Genomic DNA, 8,824 nt, shown 5'->3' with positions numbered 1-8,824 from the left:
GTGAGAAATTACCAACCATTTGAGAACAGGTGGAGAAATGCAAAAGGGAACTGGATAGGGTTCAGCTGACGTGCAGCAAAGTGAGAGGAAGAGGAGCTGTGCTCCCTGGGCCAGAAACAACGAGTGGTGGAACAAGCCGAATGCTGAATGTCAGCATCATCTGAGGAGTGGTTGTGGGAAGTGACATGAGCTCTTGGCAAAGGAATCCAATATGGGCAACCTCCAGAAGAGCAGCAGCAACAACCCTTAAGGTAGGAGGATTTTTGAAATGCCAGTGGTATTTTTCAGAGTGAAACAGTTTAATGATATTTAGAATTAGGTCACTGGCTGCCTTGGGAACTGTACCTTAAGCTTTGATAACCCTCATTTTGGGAAGTAAGTGTCAATTAGGGCTTATTTAAAGGTGGCTGACCTTTTTAACCTGCACTGCTGTGTGAGAGATGGTCATGATCTATAGAGAACCTTGGGAAATGTGCTTTATTTACCCAGAGAAAAAAATTGCAGAGAAATTCTCTCTGGTTTTTCTAAGACTCACGTGCCAACCTAAGGCTAAATGTTCCATCCCTGGAAGTGTTCAAGGCCAGGCTGGATGGGATCAAGTGGAAGGTGTCCCTGCCCCTGGTAGGGAGGCTGGTGATCTTCCAACCTACTATGATTCTATGATTAAATTCTATTTGGCTTTCCCAAGGCCAGTGCAGGTCTGTAAAAACAAAAGCCCTCCTGGCTCTGAAGGTCTGTCACAGTGGAGAGATAGAGCCAGAAGAAGGGAGATCCTAAATCCAAATCCAAGCTGGTGGCCACAGGAATGTTCATCTTTGTTCCCATTCAGAGGAGTCAGCCATCAGGTTTAGTTAATTCCTCTGCCTGTTTCTGGGAAATAATTCTTCAATATTGTGGAGAATAATGTGTCTTATTTATATCTTAATTCTTAGTGAAACTAGTTATGCATTAAAGGAACTTTTTGTATCTGCAGCTTTCACTCTCTCTTCTGAAACATATCTGTCCTTGTTTCAGCTTCCTGGCAGCTGGTGTAGTGCTGTGTTTTGGATTCAATATGAGAACAATCTGGATAACACACTAATGTTTTAGTTGTTGCTCTGTAGTGCTTACCCTAAATCAAGGACATTTCAGTTTTCCACGCTCTGGCAATGAGAGTGAGAGGAAAGCTCATGTCTTTACAAACAATTTGATGGGTGAAGGTATGGATGTTAAGATCTTTGAAATGGGTTTTCATGTCTCTACTAACTTTGGGCACCAGGTTTGTTGCAGAGCCCAGACAGTTTGGCTCCTGAAACAGACAAGTGGGTCTGCATAAGCCCGAGTTTCTGAACTTTGGGGTAAAATAGTAGGTTCAAGGGGGGATATATGGGAGGCAGTTCAGGCAGGCTGTACCTTCCTGGTACCTCAGCCAATGGGGAAAGGAAGAGGGCAACGTGTGGCTGGAAGTTTGGGATAAAAGGAGGCTGTGCCCTCCAAAACCTCAAGAGAGGAAACCCTGTGGGTGTGTGCCCCAGTGGAGTTTCTTCCTTTATTAGAATAAAGTTGCAGGACTGCTCTGTCTCCTCTTTGGACATAAACCTCTGGCGTTTGTGGATTTTCCTGACAACTGGGGCCTTATCTGGGATCTTTCCATTGTCTGGGTCTGCCATGCAGCAAGAGGAGCTGGAGGCATGCCAGTTCCCAGCCCCTCTTGAAGCATGACCTTTTACCCTTGACATTTGAGCCTGGACCTATGACCTTTTACCCTTGACCTCTGACCCCTGACCTTTGCCCCACAACATGTGGCTTTTGACCTCTGAACCCTGACTTGACCTCTGACCTCTGACCCCTTATCCTTGACCCCTGGCTCTGGAGCCTGGACCCTGACTCTGGGCCCTAATCTGGTCCCTAACTGTTCTACCCTGTCTGTACCCATAGCTACTACTGTGTCCTGTAACCCCTAATTCCTGCTGGGTACCCTTATGCCCCCAACTACCCTTGGCCTATGACCTTTGAAATATAACCTTTGATCCTTGACCTCTGAGCCTTGAAGCCCTGACCTATGACTTTTGACGGCTGATCTATGACATCTGACCCTTGACCCATTGCATTTACCCTCCGATCTGTGATGTTTGACCTCTCACCCCAGCCTTTAAGCCTTGACCATTACCCTCGACCTCTTGCCCTTGACCCCTGGCCCTTGAACGCTGGTACTGGAGCTCTCATTTGGGCTGACTTGAGGTCATGGGAGTCCCTGGAAGGGGTTATCTGAGGTCATTTGGGGTCACTTGAGATCATTTGGGGTTACTTAAGGGCATAGGAGTCCCTGGGAGGGGTTACCTGAGGTCATTTGGGGTTACTTGAGGTCATGGGAGTCCCTGGGAGGGGTTGCTTGAGGTCATTTGGGGTTATTTGAGGTCATTTAGGACCACTTGAGGTCATTGGGGTTAGTTGAGGTCATGGGAGTCCCTGGGAAGGGTTACTTGAGATCATGTGGGGTCACTTGAGGTCATGACAGTCCCTGGGAGGGATTGCCTGAGGGAAGGGTTACTTGAGATCACTTGGGGTCACTTGAGATCATTTGGGGTTACTTGAGGTAATGGGAGTCCCTGGGAGGGGTCACTTGAGGTCATTTGGGGTTATTTGAGGTCATGGGAGTCCCGGGGAGGGGTTACTTGAGGTCATTTGTGGTTACTTGAGGTCATGGGAGTCCCTGGGTGCTGGGGTCCCTCCCCCTGCCATGTAGCCCTGGGAGAGGGGCCCTGAGGGCACAGACACGGGGTTTCCCTGCCCCTGGTCAGCCTCGTTCCCATTGGTTGGTTTGTGTTCCCCTGTGTGGGCAAGGACCCTCAGGTCCCGTGATTGCAGCAGTTCCTCGGCAGAGCTCCGGCCATACGGCTGGAGAAATAAACATCTCTGAAACATCTACCAAGAATCTGTCCATATGTATTTCTTTTCCATGGGCCTCGTTGATTGATACGCGTGTTGCAGTATCCCCACTGTAACAAATGGTGGATAATGTGAGCAGAACGATCCCCGATCCCTAAGGACAGCAACTGATTTGTGAGTAAACTCTGGATTTCTCCTCTTGTTTTTGTTTTGCTGTTCCATATCTAAACTATGGAGGAACCGTGGGAAGACTCTTGGCTCTCAGAGCCGCATATGGACATTTATCTTAAACTTAAAAAGATTCTTGAACAACGATTTGTAAATTTTAGCTTGATTCAAGCTCAAAAGGAACTGAAACATTTCCTTTCATGGTTGTTTAAGAACTTTTTCTATGTTTCTTGGGATTTGATTCTTACCAAAGACTTTTGGAAGACCGTTTGGACACAGTTAATTTTTGAGTCAAAATATATGCCGATGGAAGAATATTTTCGTGAATATTATTTAATTACTGGGACTGTTGAAAAATGTCAGCTGTGTCCTGGCGAAGGGAAGCGTCCCTCAGAGACCGTGTGGCTTCACCCATGTGCGCCGAGCGCTCTCTGATCAGCAGTGAGGCAGTTCCTGCACATGGACGGAGCGACACGAGCTGCAGCGTCAGCAGCAGAGCCAGGCGCGGCGGGTGCCTGCCTGGCCCTGCGCAGCACGTGATGGAGCGAGCCCCGTGAGAGAGGCGGTGTGCGGGTGGCGGCTGGTGGCGATGGCAGTGGAGCAGAGCTGCGCCCAGCCGAAACACGCGCTGGAGCAGGGCGCAGGGGGAGTCATCGCTCAGGGACCCAGCCAAGACAGCGCAGGCAGCGGCAGCGCAGCTGAGAGCAGAGGCAGTGGCATGCGGGGAGCTGAGCGGCACGGCCCGGCCTGGCCCACGCGGCCCCGAATGCGACCCCGGGAAGAGCGCGCAGGCACGAGCAGCCCTGACGGCCCCGGCAGCACTGACAACCCTGGCAATTGCAACACGGGAGCGAGTGAAAGCGAAACCAGGAACGCAGCGAGACAGAAAACAGTAGCCACTTGGAAAAAGGAAAAAAATCACTGCAGCTAAGGTTTTAGGAATAGTAAAATGGTATAATGTTAAACAAAATCAAGGTTTTATAACAAGATGTGACAACCAAGAAGACATATTCGTTCATAGAACTGCTATTAAAAAGAATAACCCTGGAAAATGCATCCCAAGTTTAGGAGATAGAGAAGTAGTAGAATTCAAAATTGTGCAAGGTAGAAAAGGGTTACAAGCATCAGAGGTCACTGGGCCTGATGGTGTTCCTGTAAAAGGCAGTATATATGCTGAAAACTGTAGTCATGTTAGACAATATTTCCACTGAAAGCCCCCCCCTACAGTCTCCCTTTCCTAATCCCTCCTTTCCCTTTTACCCTATATCCTATTACCCCCAGTGTACTCCCAATCCGTTTTTTCACCCATGGTTTCCCTCACAAAACCATGCCTTTACCAATTGTTTCCCCAAAAATCCCTTTTCAATGCCAAGTGGGGGATGAAGAGGGGAAGGGAAGAAATTAACTATTGTTGTTTAGAGTTCCAACAGGTACCAATGGAAGAAACCCTCTCCTGCCTCAGTTTCCCCACAAAGCATGCTCGGAGAGTCCTGTCTCCCTTCTGTCAGCCTTAAGATGTTCCAGAGAATCTGTTTGGACATTTAAAGACTCAGGAGGGTGGCTTGTATTGTTTTGAAACTGTTTTTGTTACGTTTATCCAGTTGTTTTCAATGTTAAGTTTTAAATCTCTTTTTGTTAAAAATAAACGGGTGAAATGTCGGGGTCCCTCCCCCCTGCCATGTGGTCCTGGGAGAGGGGCCCTGGGGGGAGGCACGGGGTTTCCCTGCCCCTGGTCAGCCTCGTTCCCCATTGGTTGTTTTGTGTTCCCCTGCGCGGGCAAGGACCCTCGGGTCCCGTGATTGAGCAGTTCCTCGGCAGAGCCCCGGCCATGCGGCTGGAGAAATAAACATCTCTGAAACATCTAGCAAGAATCGGCCCATAGATATTTCTTTCCCACGGGCCTCGTTGTTTGCTATATTGTGTTACGGTATCCCCACTGTAACACCTGCGAGGGGTTACTTGAGGTCATTTGGGGTAACTTGAACTCATTTGGGGTAACTTGAACTCATTTGGGGTCATTTGGGATCATGGGAGTCCCTGGGAGGGGTGACTTGAGGTCATTTGGGGTCACTTGAGGTCATGGGAGTCCCTGGGAGGGGTCACTTGAGGTCATTTGGGGTTACTTGAGGTCATTTGCAGTCACTTGAAGTATTTTGGGGCTACTTGAGTTCATGGGAGCCCCTTGGAGGGGTTACTTGAGGTCATATGGGGTTACTTGAGGTCATTTGTGGTTACTGGAGGTCATTTGGGGTTACTTGAGTTCATGGGAGCCCCTTGGAGGGGTTACTTGAGATCATGTGGGGTTACTTGAGGTCATTTGGGGTTACTTGAGTTCATGGGAGCCCCTGGGAGGGATCACTTGAGGTCATTTGGGGTCACTTGAGGTCATTTGGGGTTACTTGGGTTCATGGGAGTTCCTGGGAGGGATCACTTGAGGTCATTTGGGGTCACTTGAAGTAATTTGGGGTTACTTGAGGTCATGGGAGTCCCTGGGAGGGGTTACTTGAGGTCATTTGGGGTTACTTGAGGTCATGGGAGTCCCTGGGAGGGGTTACCTGAGGTCATTTGGGGTCACTTGAGGTCATGGGAGTCCCTTGGAGGGGTTACCTGAGGTCATTTGGGGTTCCTTGGACAGGAAGCCCAGTCAGCACAGACACTGCCTTTGAACTTAGCTGTTCATAACATCCAACCAGGACAGCAGAGACAAGAGTGAGGACAACTGGTCACGGGTGGACCCATCACACTCTGGGGTCAAGGTCTCTAAAGCCCTGGAGATTTTGACTTCTCAACTGGAAGGAAAGGATGGGACCTATCAGTAGCCATGGACAAGGATCTCTAGTGATTAATGGACTAACATGTACTGTCATTTTCTACTTTATATTTACTTGCCCCACCTGGTGCAGGGACCAGATGTGGAAGAGGCAGGAGGGGGTGTTTCAAATGTTCCACGTTGGTAAAAAGGGTTAAGTTAATAATAACTAGGGTTTGTAAAGACAAGCTGAGAAATAAGAAAAGGAAGGGTTGAGATGAAAGCTCATGTCTTTACAAACAGTTTGATGGGTGAAAGTATGGGTGTTAACATCTTTGAAATGGGTCTTCATGTCTCCACTAACTTCGGGCACCAGGTTTGTTGCAGAGCCCAGACAGTTTGGCTCCTGAAACAGACAAATGGATCTGCATAAGCCTGAGTTTCTGAACTTTGGGGTAAAATAGTAGGTTCAAGGGGGGATATGTGGGAGGCAGTTCAGGCAGACTGTACCTTCCTGGTACTTCAGCCAATGGGGAAAGGAAGAGGGCAACGTGCGGCCGGGAGTTTGGGATAAAAGGAGGCTGCGCCCTCTGAAACCTCAAGAGAGGAAACCCCGTGGGTGTGTGCCCCAGTGAAGTTTCTTCCTTTATTAGAATAAAGTTGCAGGACTGCTCTGTCTCCTCTTTGGACATAAACCTCTGGCGTTTGTGGATTTTCCTTACAAGAGGAATCACAAGAAACCAGGAGGGAGCACAGTCAGCACAGACCTGTACTGGCCAAAGGGATATTCCATACCACAGAACATCATGCTCAGAATATAAACTAGGGACAGCTAGCTGGGAGGTGCTGATTTCCACTCAGGGACTGGCTGAGCATTGGTCAGTGGGTGGTCAGTAACTGCATTATGCATCACTTGTTTTCCTTGATGCTTATTCCTCTGTTACTGTTATTACTATTATTATTTTTTAATTTTTTATTATTATTTTTTCTTTATTTCAATTCTTAAACTCTTCTCAACCGACAGGTTTTACCTTGCCAATGTTCTGAGTGCTGCCTGAAGGCCACAGCTTCAGTGTCATCCCCGGCCCTCTCGCGTGGCTGCTGCTGCCTGTTCAAAGTCTCTGCGTGCTCCTACAATGTCTGTGGGTGGGGGGCAGGCAGGGCTGTCCCCAGCCACACACGGCGCAGGCAGCCCAGCTTTTTCCTGGGCGTTCCACACCCCACGGTGGATCTCTCAGGCACCTGAGAGTGGCTCCTGGTGTGGCTGGGGCTCCTCCGTCTGTCTGTCTGTCCCTGCGCAGGGAGTGTCCCGTTCCACTACAAAAGGGGGAGGCGGGAAGGATTCTTTTGATAGATTTTTCTGACGAAAAACTAAGCACAGACACGGCAATATTATATCTGAAAACCGTTTACTGAAATAAAATAAAAAACCAAACCAAAGACAAACAAAAAAAGCCCTTAAGTGTTCTTATTAGAAAAAGGCGGGGGATGGAACAGGAAAAAGGAGCAGAGAGAGAGGAAAGAGAAAGGGGGGGAAAGAAACAGAAGACGGGGACAGCGTTACCACAGAAGCCCGGCTGTTTGTCAGCATCGGTTCGGCAGACGGAGCGCGCGTGTTACGAAGCGCGGAGCGTTTGCGCAGCTGCAGCGGCAGGCTGGGCGCGATTTTTGAAGAGCAGCAGGCTGCGTGCCCCTTCCGCCGGCGGGGAAAAGGCTGCTGTGGCTGCAGGCGCGCTCCCGGAGCGGCTGCGGTCTCCCAGCGTCCGGGCGCGGTGGCTGCGGGCGGCGGCGGCTGCCGGCTCGGTGCCGCGGGGGTGTGCTCCGGGCTCGCTGTCGCGGGCAGCACGGGGAACGCGGCGGCGGTCACGGCTCCATGCAGGCGGCGGCGACACGCTGGTTGTTACGGGCTGGTGCGGGCGGCGGCTGCGGGCATGAGATCCTCACGGCAACAAGCTAGTTCCTGGAACGGGCACAGCAGGGCGAAGCAGGCACAGGCAGGGAAACAGGACCGCCGGGAAGAGGGCGCGAAGCCGGGAGCAGAAGGGGCCAAGCTGACCCTCCAAGCAACCCCAAGCAAAAAGACAAGCCAGACCTCGTGCTGCTGCGGCTAGGTGCTCCTATGTGCCCCCAAACTCCCCCCTAATCTGCTTCGGGGCCCGTTTTTTGGCGGGCATTTTTCGCGGGCATCCGGGTACTTGCCTTCAGGACGTGGCGGGAGGGCGAGGGGAGCTGCTCCCAGTCTAATCATGGAAGTTTTCTCTGCCCTGACTGGCTGCCAGGTGAAGCCTCTGCGGAGAGGGCAACACAGGTTGTTTTTTTTTTTTTTTTTTTAAATAGGAATTTTCTTCACCTCATTTGTGACATATGTTGAGGCATATATATTGGTCCCTCTCAGGGAGTAATGTGGGACAGTCAAAGCTCTCTGAGGCATAGCACAGTTCAAAGAGCCCCTGGGGCTGCAGCCCCTCCAAACCCTGCTGCTTCCCGAGCACGGACAGCTCGTCCTCGCCTCTTACCAGTGCTTCTGGCAGCAGCTCCCTCGTGCTGTACATCCACATCCAGGAGGGGCGGGAGAAATAGGGATCAGGCACCAGAAATGCCCCATTTCTCCGCAGGAGAATGGGCGGGAGCCGGGGTGTGACTGACAATCCAGCCGCCACGCCACTCAGGGGCAGCAGAGGCAGCGCCGGCCGATGAGCTGCCGTCCTGAGAATGCCGGTGGGGACAGCGGCGAGGGAAGGGAGGAGACGGCCCCGGTTTGTCCCGGATTGTCCCGGTTTGCCCGGGCCCCGCCTGTGAGCGGCCCTGCGGGGCGCGGCAGCGGGACAGCCGGGAGCGGGGCCGGCAGGGAATCCCCCGCCGGCAATGGGAATTACCATACCGAAGGAAACTCTGCTTTTGCCCGGGGGCTGAGGCAAGCTGGGAGACAGCCCAGGCGTCTGCAGACTGGCTAGGAACTAGGGGCGCTGCTAGTGGGGCTTAATTTTCAGAGATGGTGCTGGATATTTTGTTGGCTGCAGGGAACTCCTGTGGCACACA

At 51.2% G+C, this 8,824-nt stretch overlaps 1 long non-coding RNA gene across 1 annotated transcript; it reads left to right on the top strand.

Annotated features, from left to right (window-relative positions):
• The first annotated feature begins 2,647 nt into the window (after positions 1–2,647).
• LOC121672656 lies at positions 2,648–5,648 on the top strand. Its single transcript, XR_006018917.1, has 3 exons — positions 2,648–2,688; positions 5,081–5,144; positions 5,565–5,648. It is a non-coding gene; the product is annotated as an uncharacterized LOC121672656 (long non-coding RNA).
• Positions 5,649–8,824: the final 3,176 nt, after the last annotated feature.

This window comes from Corvus kubaryi, unplaced genomic scaffold, assembly GCF_017639235.1.
Source record: "Corvus kubaryi isolate FWS band 111438036 unplaced genomic scaffold, C.kubaryi_AGA036_p1.0 64812, whole genome shotgun sequence".
Lineage (NCBI taxonomy): Eukaryota > Metazoa > Chordata > Aves > Passeriformes > Corvidae > Corvus > Corvus kubaryi.
This window is presented reverse-complemented; position numbering and strand designations above follow the sequence as displayed.